The sequence below is a fragment of the Lepidochelys kempii genome, chromosome 10, assembly GCF_965140265.1.
Source record: "Lepidochelys kempii isolate rLepKem1 chromosome 10, rLepKem1.hap2, whole genome shotgun sequence".
Classification (NCBI taxonomy): Eukaryota; Metazoa; Chordata; order Testudines; family Cheloniidae; genus Lepidochelys; species Lepidochelys kempii.
Genome location: NC_133265.1, coordinates 74,814,557 through 74,833,743, shown reverse-complemented (window position 1 = coordinate 74,833,743; position 19,187 = coordinate 74,814,557). Strand labels below are relative to the sequence as shown.

At 41.9% G+C, this 19,187-nt stretch overlaps 1 long non-coding RNA gene across 8 annotated transcripts in view; it reads left to right on the top strand.

Moving 5' to 3' along the window:
• The window catches only part of LOC140895064 (uncharacterized), a 131,882-nt gene that overhangs the window by 94,335 nt on the left and 18,360 nt on the right, over window positions 1-19,187 (top strand). Inside the window, exon 9 of one of the 8 annotated variants that reach the window (XR_012154076.1) lies at window positions 18,691-18,799. The exons of the other annotated variants lie outside the window; for them this stretch is intronic. This is a non-coding gene — a long non-coding RNA (uncharacterized lncRNA). The remainder of the gene's footprint in view (window positions 1-18,690; window positions 18,800-19,187) is intronic. 8 annotated transcript variants of the gene reach the window in all.

Here is a 19,187-nt window from a genome sequence, read left to right as displayed (position 1 = left end):
TAACTCCATGTTTCTCACAAAAATACTATGGGACCTTAAATAAAACAAAATGGTAAGGACTTTTTAAAAACATCTCATTTGTAAGACCATACCTCAGCATCCCTTACTACAAATGCCTGGGAATTCAGTGCTGACTCAGAGGACAATGCATAAACTAGAATATCCAGCACCATTTCTTGCAGCAACTAGGTCTTCCTTGTAGGTCTCCTATCTAAGACTGACCTAGCTTGACATACTTTAGTTTGTGAAACAAGGGCCATGGCTCAAATGTAATATTCCTCTGGGAAGCGGTGTCCTATCTTCATCTATTTTCACATATGAATCGGTGATATATTTAATCATTTTTTAAAATGCATACTATCTACATGGAGCTGTTTGTTTACCCTCTAACTATATATCCAGTCTCTATAGATCAGAGTGTCTCCTTTAACAATTGTTTTTAAAAAACACAGATTATGATTTGATAGACTGGAACAGCTCTATTTGCTTCATAGATAGCCGGATATTTATTTTCCACTATAAAGAATATAATATTTACCCAATGGACCAGAAAAAGTTCTTCATAGCTGCAACTCACCCCATTATGCCAATGTATTTAAATACATATAAGGCCACATTTTGCTTGCCTTACTCATTTTGTAGCCAGTAGGACTATTTGTGCAAATAAAGTGAGCAGGAGTTAGCCCATATGTCCCACCAACTTCTAAGACTCTTTTATAGATTTATGTATAATAGCCTGAGGAAAGGACTTTGGGCAGACTTATAGCTTCCATGATTATTTTTTATTTGTCTTGTGTCCTTCAGCTCTTCTGTCTCCTTCAATGGGAGAGTGGATTATTCAGCACTGTATTCTGTGCTGTGCAGGTGGGAGATGTCTTAAATATCTATATGCTGATGGGGTGAGTGGTTAGGGCATGTTTTTGTTACATATACAAAAGACCAGGAGTAATTTCCATGATCTTTATGTTCCTGCAGGTGTCTGTGTGTGTGTGCACAGTTCCTGGGGAATAAAAGGATAATTGCAGAAGAGAGGAGCATGAATTCATACCTCTGGGATGTACGCTATCCTTTTGTTAATTTGTTGAGTGCCAACAATGTGCTTGATGCTGCATGGAACACAGAGGAGATATGTGTTGAGGGATGATGTTCATATGATGTGTCATGGGCTCTCACACATCATATGAACATCATCCCTCAACACATATCTCCTCTGTGTTCCATGCAGCATCAAGCACATTGTTGGCACTCAACAAATTAACAAAAGGATAGCTGTATCAATTTAGCCTCCTTAAAACTCCCAGGGCCTGATTTTCTCTTTCAGGACATAAGTAACATCCCTTGACATAAATGGCAGATACTGGTATGCTGCCGAAGGCTAGAGTCCCCTGACACTAAATTACTCCCATTTATGACATGTATCTTATACCTCCTTTCACACCATTTGTGTATTTCACAATTATCTCTGCTCCCAGGAGTTTATAGTCTTGGAAATCCCATATTTGGCATCATGGGAAACATAGATCATCTTTCTCCTTAGTTCTCTTTGTATCTTCTGTTTATAATAAATACAGAGATTCAGAGACTGAAATTTAAACATGCTGAATGCAATGCATGTTTGACCCATTGTAGTGTTGCTATGAATAAGAAATGGGGTCCTTCAGATGTCCTTCCTCCCTACTTTATCTTTGTCATCTCTCCCGCACAGGCTCTCCTCTGTAGCTGGGATGTACATATGGTTCTCTGGTCATTTAGAGTGACCATACCAGGATCACCGAGCACAGAAGTTAAGGTGGAGGAAACTATGGCTCACCAAGTGCATTCCCCAGTTATTGGGGTTCATTTATCATTTGGACTCAAACCGTTTGATTAAGAATGTGACTGTGTTATCGGTACAGTATTGTAGTATCTGATGGTGGGGAAACTGCTGCTTTAAATCTAAGGAGGTTGCTTGTTCTGATAATCCTTCAGTAGGTTATTCACAAACTATGGATTTTAGCCCACTCTGTGGTTCCTCCTAGAGTCCCACCCTTTCAGAGGCAGCACACCTCAGGCACGTACTTACCCTACCCATCGGTGTGCCATCCCCAGCTCCTGATGTGCAGTTCTGTCCAGTTCCAACACAAAGATGGGCCATCACAAACACTAAATTCCCCAATTATCCTACTCTGATCTCTTCTCCCAGAAAACTTGTTCTAACCCAATTTTGGTCTCAAGGGGTTTGTATAGAGAAATACATTTTCGTTGCAAAGTTTGGACCTAGGTCTGAAATTTCCACAAAGTCAGTGGTGTCCAGAGCTGGTGTCAGCTCAGACTGGCTCTATCTGGATTAATAGCTGAACTGTTGGGTGCTTCTCTGAACAGGACTTTTGAACCAACTGAGGTTCATCCATCATCACTTCAAATAAGAGAGTGAGTCCCTTTTAATTTAAATTGTATGGGAATCTGAGTCACACTCCACGCAACAGAATAAGGCAGAGCAGAATTCTACTTGTCACTGTCTATGTTGGATCCTTTATAGAGCATTTGTAGCTGTTTGCATTCTCTTGAGCTGAACTGACTTAAAGACCCTAAAGGGAAGATAAACTGGGGAGATTTAAAACACAAAGGGCCCAGAACAAGACAGCTGGCCTTGCCACACCTTCCTTGAAAGAAACCCCAGTGCAGGAAGTGTTTTGGCCAGGCAGGGGTATGTCCTGGGGAAGGAAGGGGTGTACCCAGAGCAGTCCTGCACCCCAACTATTTGCTTGCATGGCCCGTCAAGGTCATGACAGATAGGAGACAAGTCAGGGCAGCCCTAACCAGCACCTGAATAAAGGAAGCACAAGCTTCCCCCATCTCCCCATGTCCATCCCCGCCCCAGCACATGGGATGAATTTGTCCATGAGAGCTCTATGATCATGTAAGATGAATCCATCCATTAATGTCCATCTGCACGGGGTCATTGAAGGGTCTGTTAGAGATAATCAGAGGTCTGTTTTTCCTTTAAAAGTTCTAGTCTGTTTCCCTCACTATTTTCAAAACACCCTGAAGTAGACCATGCATCACAATGAGGTCAAAGCAAAAAAGAAGAAAAAAAAAACAACACTCCCTGAACAATGACAGTTTTCATTTATTATTGAGTAGTCATGTGCATCTTAAAGTCACCAGTTATCATCAAGAGAAGAATGGAGTTAGACGCCTGACAAGGAAGATGCTCTCTGCAGAAGCATAATGTTCAATTCACTGCCAAGGCTACTGACTTCGGAAACAAAAGGATAATAGGTGAAATAATTAAATCCCTACCTTCAAGGTAAAGTGGCATCAGACTTACACTGACTGTGTTCAGGGTTTTTTAAAGTAACTTCCCTTTTGCTAATTTGGGCTTAGTAACATCAAAAGTTTTCAAGGCCTCCAGTCCCGAAGTCACGTGACTGCACCAGACTCTCAACTTACATTAAAAAGAAAAAAAGGTTTTATCTCTCATGTACGTGAAGAAAAATTTGAAAATGTGCCCTAAAGCTCAAATGTCTGCTTGAGTCTGCAGACAGCCTGAAACAACAGCTCTGAGAAGTGCAAAGTGCTCCATTCACCTTAATTTTCTGCCATTCCAAGGAACCGTGCGACCATGGGACCGGGACAGGGCTACGGGAGGGAGCTTTCTGGGGTGTGACCAAGGCTCTATATTGCCTGAAGTCTTTTCTTTTCTTTTCTTTTCTTTTCTTTTCTTTTCTTTTCTTTTCTTTTCTTTTCTTTTCTTTTTTATTTAGGGAAGATTCCACAATCCTTGCTCATGTTGAGCAATATCTTACTCCACTAATATCAATCACTCTGCTTGTAGAATAAGGTACTACTCACTTTGACTAGCAGACATCTTTGTGGAGATGAACATTAATAGATGTCATTAGATAGGATCACAAGCTTGAAATCAATGAAACGGCTAGTACTTGTGGAGCAAAATGCGACTCAGCGAGAAAAAGGGTGGCAGCACCTAACCTATGGATTGTAAACTTTCTGGAGCAGGCATCTGTCCCATTATAAGAAAACAATAATCACAATCAGAAAGTTAAATAAGTCTAGTTCTAGACGTCTGTAAAACAAGCGCAATTTGGAGGAACTGTAATAATACTAATAATAGTCAAAGGACAAAATTTATAGGTGATGTACAATAATATTACCGTGTGTGAATGAGTGTCAGTAATGAAACATAGTCAATGAGGAACAGTTTTTAATGCTCAGAAAGTGGTTAAGCTCAGACAAACTTAAATATTTTCCAAAACAATTTATATTTATTAATGGCTACTACAAAATCCATTTACCCGTAATCAAGTGAAACTTGAGGGTGCTGGCTTCCTTAAGTGCCTGGAGTCAACAATATTAAAGTAAATAGTGGAGGACATTCCAAGATAGTATTAACACAATTGATCTATTGATGATTGCACAATGGGAGGTTATCTTTTGTTAATTGACTCAGTAAATAACCTCAAAGGCGTCACTAGTAGGAAAAAAAAATCTGTTGGATATGGGAAAGTTGACAGGGTTTAAAAGAGGGTGAGGGAGCTGTTACATTCCCTAAACAGTTTACCCACTCACTAAAATAATAACACAGAGATAACTCCTCTGAGCAGATAAAAGCACTAAGATACCTCTTGGGAGATGCTAACAAGAAACCAAGTGGGATCTGATGTGTGCATGGGTGGAAAGTGAAGCCCTCAAATTCTGGTGGCTTGTACCATGTTGCATGTGAAACACTGAGATTTTTTTCAGAGTAACAGCCGTGTTAGTCTGTATTCGCAAAAAGAAAAGGAGGACTTGTGGCACCTTAGAGACTAACCAATTTATTTGAGCATGAGCATTCGTGAGCTACAGCTCACTTCATCGGATGCATACCGTGGAAACTGCAGAAGACATTATATACACACAGAGACCATGAAACAATACCTCCTCCCGCCCCACTGTCCTGCTGGTAATAGCTTATCTAAAGTGATCATCAAGTTGGGCCATTTCCAGCACAAATCCAGGTTTTCTCACCCTCCGCCCCGCCCCCCCAAACTCACTTTCCTGCTGGTAATAGCCCATCCAAAGTGACCACTCTCTTCACAATGTGTATGATAATCAAGGTGGGCCATTTCCTGCACAAGTGAGGGAGTGAGAGAACCTGGATTTGTGCAGGAAATGGCCCACCTTGATTATCATACACATTGTGAAGAGAGTGGTCACTTTGGATGGGCTATTACCAGCAGGAAAGTGAGTTTGTGTGCGGGGGGGCGGAGGGTGAGAAAACCTGGATTTGTGCTGGAAATGGCCCAACTTGATGATCACTTTAGATAAGCTATTACCAGCAGGACAGTGGGGCGGGAGGAGGTATTGTTTCATGGTCTCTCTGTGTATATAATGTCTTCTGCAGTTTCCACGGTATGCATCTGATGAAGTGAGCTGTAACTCACGAAAGCTCATGCTCAAATAAATTGGTTAGTCTCTAAGGTGCCACAAGTCCTCCTTTTCTTTTTGAGATTTTTTTGCACTTGCTTTCACATAAGCATGGCAAATGGAGTTGTCATATTGGAGCTGTCCCTAACACAGAAAGAACCTCAAGAAGACACATTTACATAAGGTGTGCTCTATGCGCATCAGACATACCTTATTTGTTCCATAACAATGTAACCAGCCAACATTTCTCAAAGGCACATTTTGAAAACCCAACACTTTCCCTTGCTTTTTGCCCTTCCCCCCTTCCTGTTTCACTTTATTTTATTTAGGTTTTTTTTCCCAGCAAATGCACAGGGCTGTAAATTCCTGATCTATTGAAGCACTTAAGCACGTGTGCAGTTCTGCGGATGTCAATGGGGCCACTCGCTCAGATTAATTATGCATGTGTTTAGGACCGAGATGTTTAAAGCTATTTAGGCATTGCTGTGCTCAGCATTGCAACACCTAACTGACTTAGGAGCCTACATCTCATTACCAGAAGGATTTAGGCACTTTGGAGCCTAAATCTCATTGGCTGCCAACGGGATCTTGACACTTAGCTAAATACCTTTTAAAAATCTGGGCCAAGTGCTTTGCAGTATCAGGGCTTAGGTGTTTATTACTGTTATTACTTGATCATTTCATTGTAGGTCTGGCTGTCTCATTTCTTCAGTCTTGTCCAATGTGCACGTGTCCTCAAACTGAGTTCTCTGGGCCAGTTCCTTGTTGACTTAATTAGAGCTATGCTGAAAGACACCCCCACATTCAATACATTTAAAAGGATTCTGTTCTTCTCTTTCTAAGAATAGCCTTCTTCCTCTTCTGATTCTGCCTGTTTTTAAAAGATTTTCTCATGTGTTGCCTTTCGTATTCTCCCACACCTCTCCATCTCTCCGATATTCCCAGTTTCTGCAAGGCATAGTGGATGGAGTGGAGGATATCAGGGAGCCAATTGCAGCTGCTGGAATTTCTAGCTAATTCTATATGGACACCAGCCCCAGAATAGACGATAGCAGGAGAGAGGCTGCTCTAATTATCATTGTCATTTATTACTTGTATTAGGGTCTACCCCAGCTGGTGACTTCCCTCAAAGAGCTGTGTTGCCAGCTGGGAATTGCTTGAGTTCAGCAGCACTGTTGCCTTGTCCTTTCTGGCTCACTAAACTGGGGCTGGGAAGAGAGTTAGCGTAGGAGCTGGGTACGCTGGCCCTTTACACACTGGAGAGTCTCCTGCAGTGGGGGAATCTCATGCTAAGGAGATATGCCATCAGCTTCTCATCTCTTTGTGCCACCCGAAGGGGTCAAATTGCGGAGAGAATCTGGTGCCTCATCTTTTATTCTTTCACTTTGATTTGTATTTCTTTTCTCTTGTTAAATCTCTTTTTTGCCCTTTCTGCCCTTCCCCTTCATACACCCTGTTTCTGATCCCTCCATTTCTCTCACTCTCGTCTTTTTCCTCCCCTAACAACCCCTTATGCCAGGGCCAGGATCAATTTGGAAGCTCTGCTTCACTCAGCATGGACATAGGGCATATAGTCATTTGTTCCTATTTCAGTTGCACTCAGCTGGGAGCAAACATCCCTTCTGCTCTTGTCCGAGAACATCTAATAAGCATCTGGGAAGGAGGAAACCCTGCCTATACTTTGGGTAAACAGCTGCTGCGGAGGGAGTATGACTAGCTAGTGCTTTTTTACCCATGGTCTGTAATATGTCAGGGGATTTAGAAGGGAATTACCTCCCCTCCAGCTTATGACCCTCCGGAATCACCTACACCGAGTCATGCTGCTTTTCATGTCATATCAACAGCCTAATGTGCAAAAATCAAACAATCTGTGCCACTTTTTTAGAAGCGTGCCCAGACTGTAGGAACAAAGGAGCTCCTGTTTCCTAATCTCAATAACAATTAAGACATCAGATTAATAGAATCTTTAAATGCTTTGACGGAAGCATGCAGAACACTCGATGTTTGCATTACCATAAAGCCTATCAGCCACCTTAACATTAAAGGTCACCTACGGGAACATAAAATAACAGTGCTGCAAACAAGAGTAAGCTTGCAGCCTTGTTGTGGAAAAAATCATTTTCGTTTCTTACATGGCCAGTTTTTGGAGCTGCTGGTCAACTTCACAGGACCTGCACTTTACCCCTGAGCCATTTCATGGGCATGGGATTTTATTTCATGGGCATGGAATTCCCTGGCCTTAAGGAGCATGTCACGCTATCTCCTCTCCACCCCCTTCCTCCTCCTACTTTTTATTTCCCTTAGCCCATCAGCTAGGTTGGGTTATTATGCAAGCATCTGCCATCTTCATCTGTCTGAGGTGGCACTAAGGTCCACTTGCTTACCATCTTTTTTGATGCAATCCATTTGTTCCTTCCTCAGCTTTCCCCAGGTCTCTTTCCCACCACCCTCTCCTGCCATGCTATTGTCTCCAGGTTCTCTTAATTCATCCTTGGCATATTGTTTTCACCTTTTCCAAAAGGGCTGAACCTCCCCAAAAGGGCTGTCGTGGCTGGGATGGAAGTGTATAAGGTGGGTATCTGATGACTTTAAAAGCATCCGATAGCTCAGGGCAGATGGGGCCCTTTAGACTGGGAGCACAGACTACTTGGGAGAAGAAAATTTCTGATCACAGATTCCCATTAAATGCAGCCTGATGCTGGTCAGCAGAGACACCAGTACCTTCTGTTGGGAGTCCACTAGGCTATGGCAACAAGGCAGGAAGAGAGCGAGTAAATACTTAGTTTAACTGGGGAAAGGCCCTCTCACTGTGATATATATCAGGAACGTCAACTGATATACTGTAGTTCTTATTGGTGCAAAGTGACTACTTCCCTCTTCCCCTTCCTTGACTCAAAATTGCACTCACTGGTTCACGTAATGAATGTAATACCCTTGCTAATAGGATTGAACCACAATGCCTATCCTTTAACTTGGCACCAAAGCCCAGAGTGCATTTACTTTTAGCTGGCTATTTTAAAATGCTGTCTGCCTGGTAACTGTTGCAGCAATATTCTGAGTAGTAATCCTCAGAATTATCCTGGACCAGACATAAATGAAGAACTTGTGCAGAGGACTCAAATTTCGCTACTGGGGTTGTAACTCAGGCCAGGATTAAATGCCAGCATTTGTAGCACCCCTGTGGAAGTAAGCGTTCTGCACTCTAAGACTGATGGGATGTTCTCCTTAAAAATGTTAATGTTCAAGTATTGTGGGGATACAAACATTAGAAATCTCTCTGGGGAACAAGCCTAAAAGGTCACCATTTTGGGGAGGAGTAGCTAGAGAACAGTGAACGCCAAACATTTTCCTTTGTGGGAGTGAGGGGAAGCAAAATCCTTTATTTGTCCTTTGCTTCCAACCATCCAACCTCCTGTGACTCATCATTTGTCCATTGCTCCTTGTGACACTGGTGAGTTACCCCATTCGCTTTCTTTCCTAGCCTGGTGTGAGTTCTATAACAAGAGCAGCAGAGCTGATGGGTATCTGAACAGATTGGCAGGCTCCTGTCAGTGCCCCTGCAGGAAGACAATAGAGGGACACTCAGACTTTTGCTCATGGTTCCTCTTTTGCCTTGGGATTCTCAGAGATAATGGCCCTCGGTCAGGAAGCCTTAGTAGACTGCAGCATAACAGTACTTAGGATAATGTCTTTTCTCTTTGCTTCTTCCACCCCCTGATATGTTTTGTCACATAAACTCAGGAAACTCTTCCTCCCAGCAAATTCTCTGTATGTGTTCCCTAAACTGAAATCACTCAATAAAAACTGTAAGTGATCAAGTTTACACCTCTGCCACCTGCTCCAAGAGTTCAGTCATTTCCCTGACCCAGTGTTTCAGCACAACAGATGTCCCTGCCACTATCCTTGACCTAATCATAGCACTTATGACCCACATGTTTCTTGGTCACAGACAAGCACGGGGCAAAAGTATCTTACAGACCAACCACTATAGCTTGCGTTAGATCCACGAGAACAGTGTGTGAAATTCCTGTTAGGTTCAGTTTCTTCTGGCCTGCTAGGGCCAGGATAGCTGAACTTCATAATCTGTCCGAATGCTTCTTCACTTCCATGGCACAGGCAGTTCCTTGGTGGAAAGAACAGGGGGCAGAGATGGGGGGGAGAGGAGGGGGGCAGAGGGAGGATGTGCTCAGATTCTAAAATCAGATGACAGGCACAGGTGCTGGCTGTGGAACAGTGCTGCAATCCAATGGCATGCACCACAGAAATCACAGGCTGGCCTCGTTCTCTCGCTGTTCTGAACCACAGATTGAGTGTCAGGAGTTATGACTGTGATGTAAAACTGTAAACCTAACCGCATACATTTATTAAAAATTCCATGTCACTTTCTGTAAGAATCCAGGAGGCTGTTAGTTCAGTGGTTTAGCCAAATCCCAAATTAGGTAATTGCATTTTACCTTCTTAATTACATTCCCCGTCGTTTATCGTTGGGCACGTTAGTTTTCACTTACTTTTTCTCCGAACCCGAAACTGGCCTGAATCAGAATTCCTGATCCACATACTTCTAAAATACGATTACATTTGGATCTGGATCCATATCTATTGTTAATCCCATTTGCCAAGCTTGGGGAACAACTGCCTCGTGTCACTGGTGAAAATAGCTACCATTAACCCCAGAGGCTGCATTTCTGTGGAAAGTTAAGTGATCCCTATTCACACAGGTCCAAGTCTTTAAACAGTTGAGGCTTTCTGCTTGCACAAAATAATGCCATGTGCAAACTCTAGCTTTTGTGTACCAATAGGGTATCTGTACATGCAAAGAATAATATTGAATCTGCAAGTGCACAAGTGGGTTTATAAATGGATGCAGAGTGTAGACAATATTTTTCACACGGACTTTCACCTTTCTTTCAAAAGTGCATGCTGCACAATTGCAGAGCACTTGTGAAAGTTCTGCTACTGAACTATTTCCCAGTGTTCTCACATCAGGTATCACAAGCCAAGGCTCTGCTTGGGCTCCCGCCGAAACAAATGGTAAAAGTCCCATTTGCCTCCATAGTTCAGGATCAGACCTTAAGCATGAGATGGCTAGATCGTCAGGCTCAATGGCTAATGATCAATGGCTCCATGTCTTGTTGGCAGCCGATATCAAGTGGAGTGCCCGAGGGGTTGGTCCTGGATGGTTTTGTTCAACATCTTCATTAATGATCTGGAGGAGGGGGTGGATTGCACCCTCAGCAAGTTCGTGGACGACACTAAGCTGAGGTGAGAGGTAGATATGCTGGAGGGTAGGGATAGGGTCTAGAGTGACCTAGACAAATTGGAGGATTGGGCCAAAAGAAATCTGATGAGGTTCAATAAGGACAAGTGCAGAGTCCTGCTCTTAGGATGGAAGAATCCCAGGCACTGCTACAGGTTGGGGACTGACTGGCTAAGCAGCAGTTCTGCAGAAAAGGACCTGGGAATTACAGTGGACGAGAAGCTGGATATGAGTCAGCAGTGTGCCCTTGTTGCCAAGAAGGCTAACGGCATATTGGGCTGCATTAGTAAGAGCATTGCTAGCAGATCGAGAAAAGTGATTATTCCCCTCTATTCAGCACTGGTGAGGACACATCTGGAGTATTGCGTCTAGTTTTGGGGCCCCCACTACAGAAGGAATGTGGACAAATTGGAGAGAGTCCAGCAGAGGGCAACAAAAATGATGAGGGTCTAGAACACATGACTTATGAGGAGAGACTGAGGGAACTGGGGTTATTTAGTCTGCAGAAGAGAAAAGTGAGGTGGGGGGATTTGATAGTAGCCTTCAACTACCTGAAGGGGAGTTCCAAAGAGGATGGAGCTAGGCTGTTCTCAGTGGTGTCAGATGACAGAACAAGGAGCAATGGTCTCAAGTTGCAGCGGGGGAAGTCTAGGTTGGATATTAGGAAAAACTATTTCGCTAGGAGGGTGGTGAAGCACTGGAATGCGTTATCTGTGGAGGTGGTGAAATTTCCATCCTTGGAGGATTTTAAGACACCATTCTTCCTTCTCTGACAATACCAAACCACCCCTAACTCCGTTAGGAATGAGGCCTGAGGTGGTGCTATCTTTCTGATATAACAGAGGCACTGAACACTATGGTCATTTTTTAAAAAAATCCCACAGCAGTTTTCTTTACAATTTACAGTTGACCCCAGTGTCCTGGCCAAGTTCCAAATCAGATCATTACATTCTTTCTATCTAAGTTTCCCATACAGTTTCCACTGGATACAGTATTTGCCTTCACTCCCTGTCTTAACTTTTTGGGTACTCTTAGTGCATGCTGTTAAACAGATACCACATTTCCCTTCTCTTTCCAATGCCAGCTACATTCCAATTGTAGGTGCAGTGATCCCTTTAATAGTTTGTATACCAGTGTGTTGTTAAAGCACTTCAGGTCATTTTGAGATGAAGGCACTATATAAATGGAAGTTCATATTAAATCAATAAATAATACTTGTGTTAGAAAAATAATTCCATGTTGTGTAAGTGGCAGCAAAGATGAAAATTAGCATTTCTAACAGAGAGTCACTCTATTTCGTTCATGCTCTTGACATCTGAACAGACTATCAAAACGGATTCACATAGAAAATTTTATGTCAGCAAAAAGCTTTTGGCATAGGAGAGACCTTCCAGGTTTTAGAAGAGAAACTGCCCTTCTAGGAACTCATAGCTGTTGTGGCTACTATGTAAATCTCTTTATCCAGTCAATCAGACCTGAAATAAAATACACTGAACTGATGCTTGGATAGCATATAAATTCCAACTCACATGAGGCCTAGTGAGCTATAATGCAGAAAAAGGATTTTTCATTCCCCATTTGTAAGACGATATCTGCTGGGCTCATGAACTGAAAATATTTTAGGGGCCTGCGCCTTTACAAGGTAAACTGTCTCTATTGTGCAGGAGAACATTCACTGAAATAGTTAACATGGATCATCTGATGACATTAGCTTTGTAAGTAATTTCCATGATGTCAAGGGCACACTGGAGATTAAAGGGGGATTAAGGTCTACTTGCACAGTCAAAGCATCAAAGTAAATTGACTTGACTTGGCAGGCTGCACCTAAAGTTGGCAAGTTTTCACTAACTAATCATATAAAGCCCAGGTTTGTGGTGTTAGTTAGACTGCACTTTCACAGAGGCCAGGAAACGTTAATCTTTCAAGGTGGGAGGTTTAAGGGGTTGGGAAAGAGGAGGGGAGACTGACAAGGAGAGTTTTGCAGTGTCAGAGTGCCAAGAGGCACTAAGTAAAATAATGACCCTATTTTACTAGGGAAGACTGTGTGTTTTAAGAGAAACTCGGTTGGATTTTTATCCAAAATCTTTTTCCCCGGGAAAGTTTATTTTCCACCCCCTTTTCTGTCACAAAATGCAGTCTCCTCTTAAAAGATCAGACGTTGCACAGGAACTTCACTGAATAAAGATGAGTTTATATTTTAAAAAGGAAACAGCTGGATTGCAAAAGCAAGGGAGGTAGGCAGCTCTTGTTTCATTAGCAAAGGGAAACTCGGGCCCCAGAGGAGAACAACTGGGATAGCAGCCATGACAGAGAGAAAAAAAGGAAACAGAAGATCATAAAGAACTAATAATGAAAAATGGAAAGTGAGAAAGAGCCAAGAAAAACAAGCAATAAATAGATTAAATAAGAAGAAGGAGAAGAAGAGGAAGAATAAATGCAAAGCAACAAAGTGGGGAAAGTACAGGACAGAGTATGCATTTTATTAAAACAAAAACTGATGATTCTGAAAACCATTAGGAGCTCAATGGAAATTTTAAAGTGATAACCTTTTGGACTCAGAGCTGATTGCTGGATATCAATTGTGTGCCTTGTTTCAATATAAAATTGGAGGAGGAATACTGCTTGTAATCTGACAGTGGTTTCTCTACCCCCTCACTTGAAAGACAGTGATAAGTTTAGATAAATAGCAGGGTCTAGGCCACTTCCAAACTGATGAATCAGGGTTCTCTTAGAGCACCTTATAAAACTTCTATCCTACGATTGTTTAGAAGGATCCAATTAAATGTTTACCTATGCAGTAATCGGTGGATGCTGATTTGAATCTAGTGAGGGGAGGCGTCCATCTAAATAGTTTCAGATGGAGGAAGAGTGGAGATAGAAGGAAGAGAGAGTTAGGAAGAAAAACAGATACTAGTCTGTCCTTCGTCTTGAAATCTGTTCATTGTGATAAAATATACAAACCCAGCCAAGTCCTCACCATCCAAGAAGGAACAGATTTTTTTCAGCCGCCCTTCAATTAGATCCATAATAATCCTGCATCTTTATGTGGTTTACACATGACACCTCAACGAGCAGAAATGGTGCTATTCTTTTAATTTTTACTGTGCTCATTAGATTTTAATAGGAGTGGTTGTTTGATGGCGGGTAGGGTGGTGGTGGTGGGGAGAATGCACTTGGTGATGCATAGTGGAATGTACATTAATCTTGTTAATGACAACACAGTTAATGGCTGGCAAAACATTACTTTTGAATTAACCTTTCTCTTGTGCAGGCTGTACTTGAGAAACGGAGCCAGGACACTGAAGATATAGGGAAAGTGCATGAAGACAGGGATACAGGATTTCCTATGATTTTATGTTGTTCTTAATTAGGAAGCATATTGGCAGCAAATGCTAACATGTGTTAGGATGTTTAGCTGTAGCCAAATAAGTGTTTTCTATTACAATGCTGAATTCCTTGCCTAGACGGAGTGCATGCTGTTCTGTTCATGTCTCACAAAATCCCTTTATAAGTCATCTCGGTGGCCAATTTTCTGCTGGCTCATGCTGCAAAACTCATTGAACATATGCACTGCTATTCCATAAGGGTCGTCCTCCTCACTTGTAGGTCAGACAGAATAATTTTTTGAAAAAAAATTTAGAAAAAGGGTGGCAAGTGAGGAAGCCCTTCTGAAACGCTGCTGCATTCCCACTGAACAATGGCCTGTAGTGAGCATGTTCAGTATGAGCATGAGGTAGGGAATGGATGTGACTGGCTCTCTGCCGTCACATCTTCATAACACGCACTAGGCAAATCACTCATAAGGAATCATTAACCTGACAAAATTTGCCTCTTTTACTGTTGGTGAATAGTCTGCAAATAAATTGTCATTTTTTCAAATCTATTTGTTATTTCAAATGATTAGGTGAATAATTTTAGGTCTGGTCAGAAGATTATTTGAAGGGCAGTTTGTTGCAAAGACTTACAGCTGAGAACTCCTACTATTTTGATTATACACATAGATCACATGTTTGTGTTTCTGGACTGGATTGGTGTAATCTTTTTTCTGGCGCAAATACTTGCCGTTATGAATTTAGGATTTTCCTTCTGCAAACAGTGTGCCACCTTTTTTTTAAAATCACTATTTCTGGTGAGTGTTCCTGGCAGCAAATTCATTTGATGAAAACGTGGAAAGTGAATTTGTAACACCTGTGGATACAGTCGCACAGAGAATTTTTAATTAATATTCCCAGAATTTTTTCTAGCAGATTTTGCCCAGCATAGTTTCTTGGTTCATTTTGAAAGGGGAAAAGAGAGGGAGAGAGAAATCCTAATTTTAAAATGGAATTAAGGCACTAGGACAGCCACTTCTCTTCCCGTGCAGCCACTTCTCTTCCCGTGCAGAACCCCACACAATTTATGGTAATTATAGGATATGTGCGTATGTGCACAGAAATCTTCATTTAACCACAAGTTATGCAGGAATCACTCGCTGAAATCCTCTGGCCTTTATTACGAGGTCAGACTAGATAATCATAATGGTCCATTTTGGTTGGACCTAACATCTATTAATCAGTGTTTGGGTTCAGGTTAATTTCCAGTTTTCTCCCTATTTTGACTCCCCCCAACCCCATTTTCTTCTGGGACCTCATTTCTAGCCACTTTCCTCCCTCTTCTCCAATGTTATAAGCCACCCTGAGACTCTTGCCTCCAGTCCCAATTTCATGGCATTCCCACTATCCTAAAATCCACAGGGAATCTCATCTCAAACAGCATTCCAACAGCTCTGTGCTCAACCCCGATATGACTGTTCAGGCCTAGCAGATGCTGAAGCTGCCTGCTGTTTATTATCATTATTAGTATTAAAATTGCAAATAAAGGCTCCAACCAAGATCCAGTGTTAGGTTGCACACAGACTAAGAGACAGCTCCTGAGCTGCAGATCTTACAATCTACTTAGACAAAACAAACAAAGGGAGTATTTCAGAGTAGCAGCCGTGTTAGTCTGTATTTGCAAAAAGAAAAGGAGTACTTGTGGCACCTTAGAGACTAACCAATTTATTTGAGCATAAGCTTTTGTGAGCTACAGCTCACTTCATCGGATGCATTATTATTCCCATTTTACAAATGGGGAATAGAAGTCACACAGAAACTATGTACCAAAGCTGGGAATTGAACTCAGTTTTTTTGAGTTGTCATCGAGTGCCTTAGCTTCCTTCCAGGTCCTTCACTTGTTCTGAGCAGAGTCTGATAACATGGTGTTCAATAAGGCAGTGGGTCTACACCAGCAATCCCACTGTAAATACCAACTATGGTGCTGCACAAATAGTGCTTGGATTTTACACACTGAATATGAACCCAACACTGTAAAAATCGCCCTGCCATTCTATACTTCAAGCCATTGTGAAGCCATTGCCACGGAACTGACCATGAGGGACAGAGGAAGGTCTGCCTCATGTTTCCCCTTTTCTTCTCCTTGCCCAGATATAGCCATATAACCAGGATGGTTGCATCTACTTTTGCTTCATGATTTAGATCAGCTGTCACTATTCATAAAATAATCATTCCCAATAACACATCAAGCCACCAAACAAGGTAGAATTTAGTCATGTCAGCTGCATTTTGTGTTGGGGTTTGCTTGAACCTTTAAACTCAAAGCAAAGCTCTGGAGGTGTGGAACAGAGCCACCACATTTTGAAACAAGTCTTTAGTCATTTACAAAGCCAGCCGTATCACATACTTCTGGCTCAGAATTCTTCTGACTCGTAAGGTCACATCCCTAGAGTGGAAGCAGAAGGTGGAGGCTGTGTTTACGTTCTGCAAATTTGTCTGTCTTTGTGATCAACAACAGAACCCAATTTCAGATTTCACTCAGCTTGCCCACCACTAGTTCCAATCCCCATATTTTACGTACCTAGACTGTGTGTAAATTTCATACGTTAGGTTGACAAAGATCACTTCCTTCAAGGGAAAAAAGCTTAAAGTAGCCATGCACAGCTATTTAAGGCTTTGGTTTCATCTACCATATTATGAACAGTTCAAGATTTTTATCCACGAAACAGGTACGTTACAGTCAGCGATAATGCCAACCTGTCAATGTGCTTCCACCATGTTTTGGAGGGGCTGATGCTAGGGTTTAGATAGTCTTTATACCCTCCCTTGAGACCACAGAGAAACTGAGGATGATGCCTCCTATAACTCCTTTGAATGGAGCCACCTTTTTTTTTTGCTGATATGAGAGCTCAGAAGCCTCCCTTGCCTCATATCGCTAGAAGATAGAAAAGACCAGAAGCGACCTGGGCCTGCCGATAGTGGAGGTGGGTGGAGTGAGGGCAGGGGCTTCAGCAGTATTATTGAGCATGCTCAGTACTTGTGAGCATGCTCAATACAAGCCAAGCAAATCTGGGGGAGGGGTGTGGCCAATCCTGCCTGCCCCCCGCATGCATCCCCTCTGAAAAAGACAATGCACAATTGATCTAAAAAGAATGGACCAAAGAAGAGTAACGGTTGTTGTGTCTTGCTGCAAATAGCTCTTGCCTTATTAAAATATCAGTTTATAGTCACCAGTCAGAGAGAAGAAAACAGACGGGGTCCAGTATTTAATTACTTGTGAGTGCGATTCGGTATCAGAAAAATTAGGGAGAGGTGAGCCATTTCTCATACAGTAAAAACAGACAGTTCCCCACCCATAACCATTAAAAAGACTCAGATCAGTTAGTTAAGGAGGCCATGGATACAGATGGTTCACAGTTGCTCATGGTCACCAGGCTGCTTTTCTGACTTCCTGATCCCCTATCACCTCAATTCCTCTGGTCTCCATTTACTGTTCTGTCCCCAGCTCACTTCTATCCATAAATCCAGATACTCTGTACTGGGATGTAATATCATCAGTTTGAAATGTTGTTTGAATTGAGGATGCCCAGGTAGGATTGTGCTGCAAAACTTGGAAACAGAGGCTCCAAAGTCAGCTGCACTCCACAACATAAATTCAAAAGTCAGGTGGGGGTCAAAGTGTGATTACCTAGAGCAAGCATGGATTCATGGTAGATCCTTGGATTCAGCCTGGCGTTCAGGAGGGCTCGAATGCAGAGCAAGGAACTGTCACTCTGTGGTGGACTGGACTGAGCTGCTCTGGTGGAATTAAGGTCAAGAGACAGTGTGTTGGGGTACTTAAGATAAGTTTGTGGTTCCCTGACATGACTTGAGCCCCATTTCTTCTTGTTCCACCTCTGAGATGAGATGTCAGAGGAGCTGGAGTTGACTCATGGAAGCTGGAGAAGCAGGGCAGTTGGAAGAATTTCTAAAGATTGGCCAGGAAAAGAAAGAGTCACGTGGGCCCGGATGATGTGAGAGTTGAGTTGTGTTGAGTAGCTCTGGTGTGTGGGAGGTTGGGACCTTCACATCTGTAGTTATGATTCAGTGAAGCATCCAAACTATAGAGCACTTGTTCAAGCCTAACCCCTTTCTAGGATTGCCCATTACCCGGGAGGAAAAAATGTCATTCTTTCCACCAAAAGATAAAAACAAAATAGTGAACTAAAGTTCTAAATGATAGCACTATTAACATAATATCTTTTGTCTAGAATGAACTATAAAACACAGATATAGACAACAGAGAAACCCCTGTAAATGTATAATGGATATCCATATTTTTTTTGTTTTCCAGTTTTCCAGTCTATAATGTAATCCTTCATAAAAATGATATTTTAACGAAAAGTTTGGCAAAAGAAACAATTGGTAGTTAATGGAAGGATGGGATTACAGTACTGTGCTTTTGCTGTGAACAGTGAAATAGAAAATGAAAAACATTCAGGGCATTATATGAAGCCCAGCAGTCACGCTCCATATGGTTTGAAGAGTTGAGCAACGCTTGATAAAGATTTTACAACTTCATTTGCTTAACATTTGTATGATTGCTTTGATCTAGCCCTCCCAGCCCATTCCTGGACTGAAAAACATGAGGCATTTAAAACAAAGAAATCTGTTTTTATTAATGGAGCATTTTATATTGATTTTAATCTTGTGTGTTGTTGGTGTTTTAATATGCAGTTTTGTTACCATCAAGCCTTTTCAAAGATTACCTTGTGGTTATGGCAGTGGATTGGAACTAGTGAGATCTGATTGCCAACTCTGCCACAGACGTCCTACATAATCTTAGGCAAGTAATTTAATCTCTTTGTGACTCTATTCCCCACCTGTAAAATGGAGATATTAGCACTTCCCTATCTCACAGGGGCATTTTGAGCATAGATACAATAAAGATTGTGTCATGCTCAGATATGATAGTGATGAGAGCTAAGTAAAGACCTAAGGTGGATAGATGGGGACCATATACATAGATAGATAGGAAAGTACGGTAGAATACTCCTGGAACAATGTGGAGTATAAATAAAATGTATTCTCAGTCCAATAATACTATATGTTAGTAACTGTTTTGTGTTAAAAAAAAGCATAACACATATGTAACACAGTCTTCAAAGCACTTTACAAACATTAAGTAATGTTTATGGCACCCTTGTGAGGTGAGTGTTGTTGTTGCCATGTCA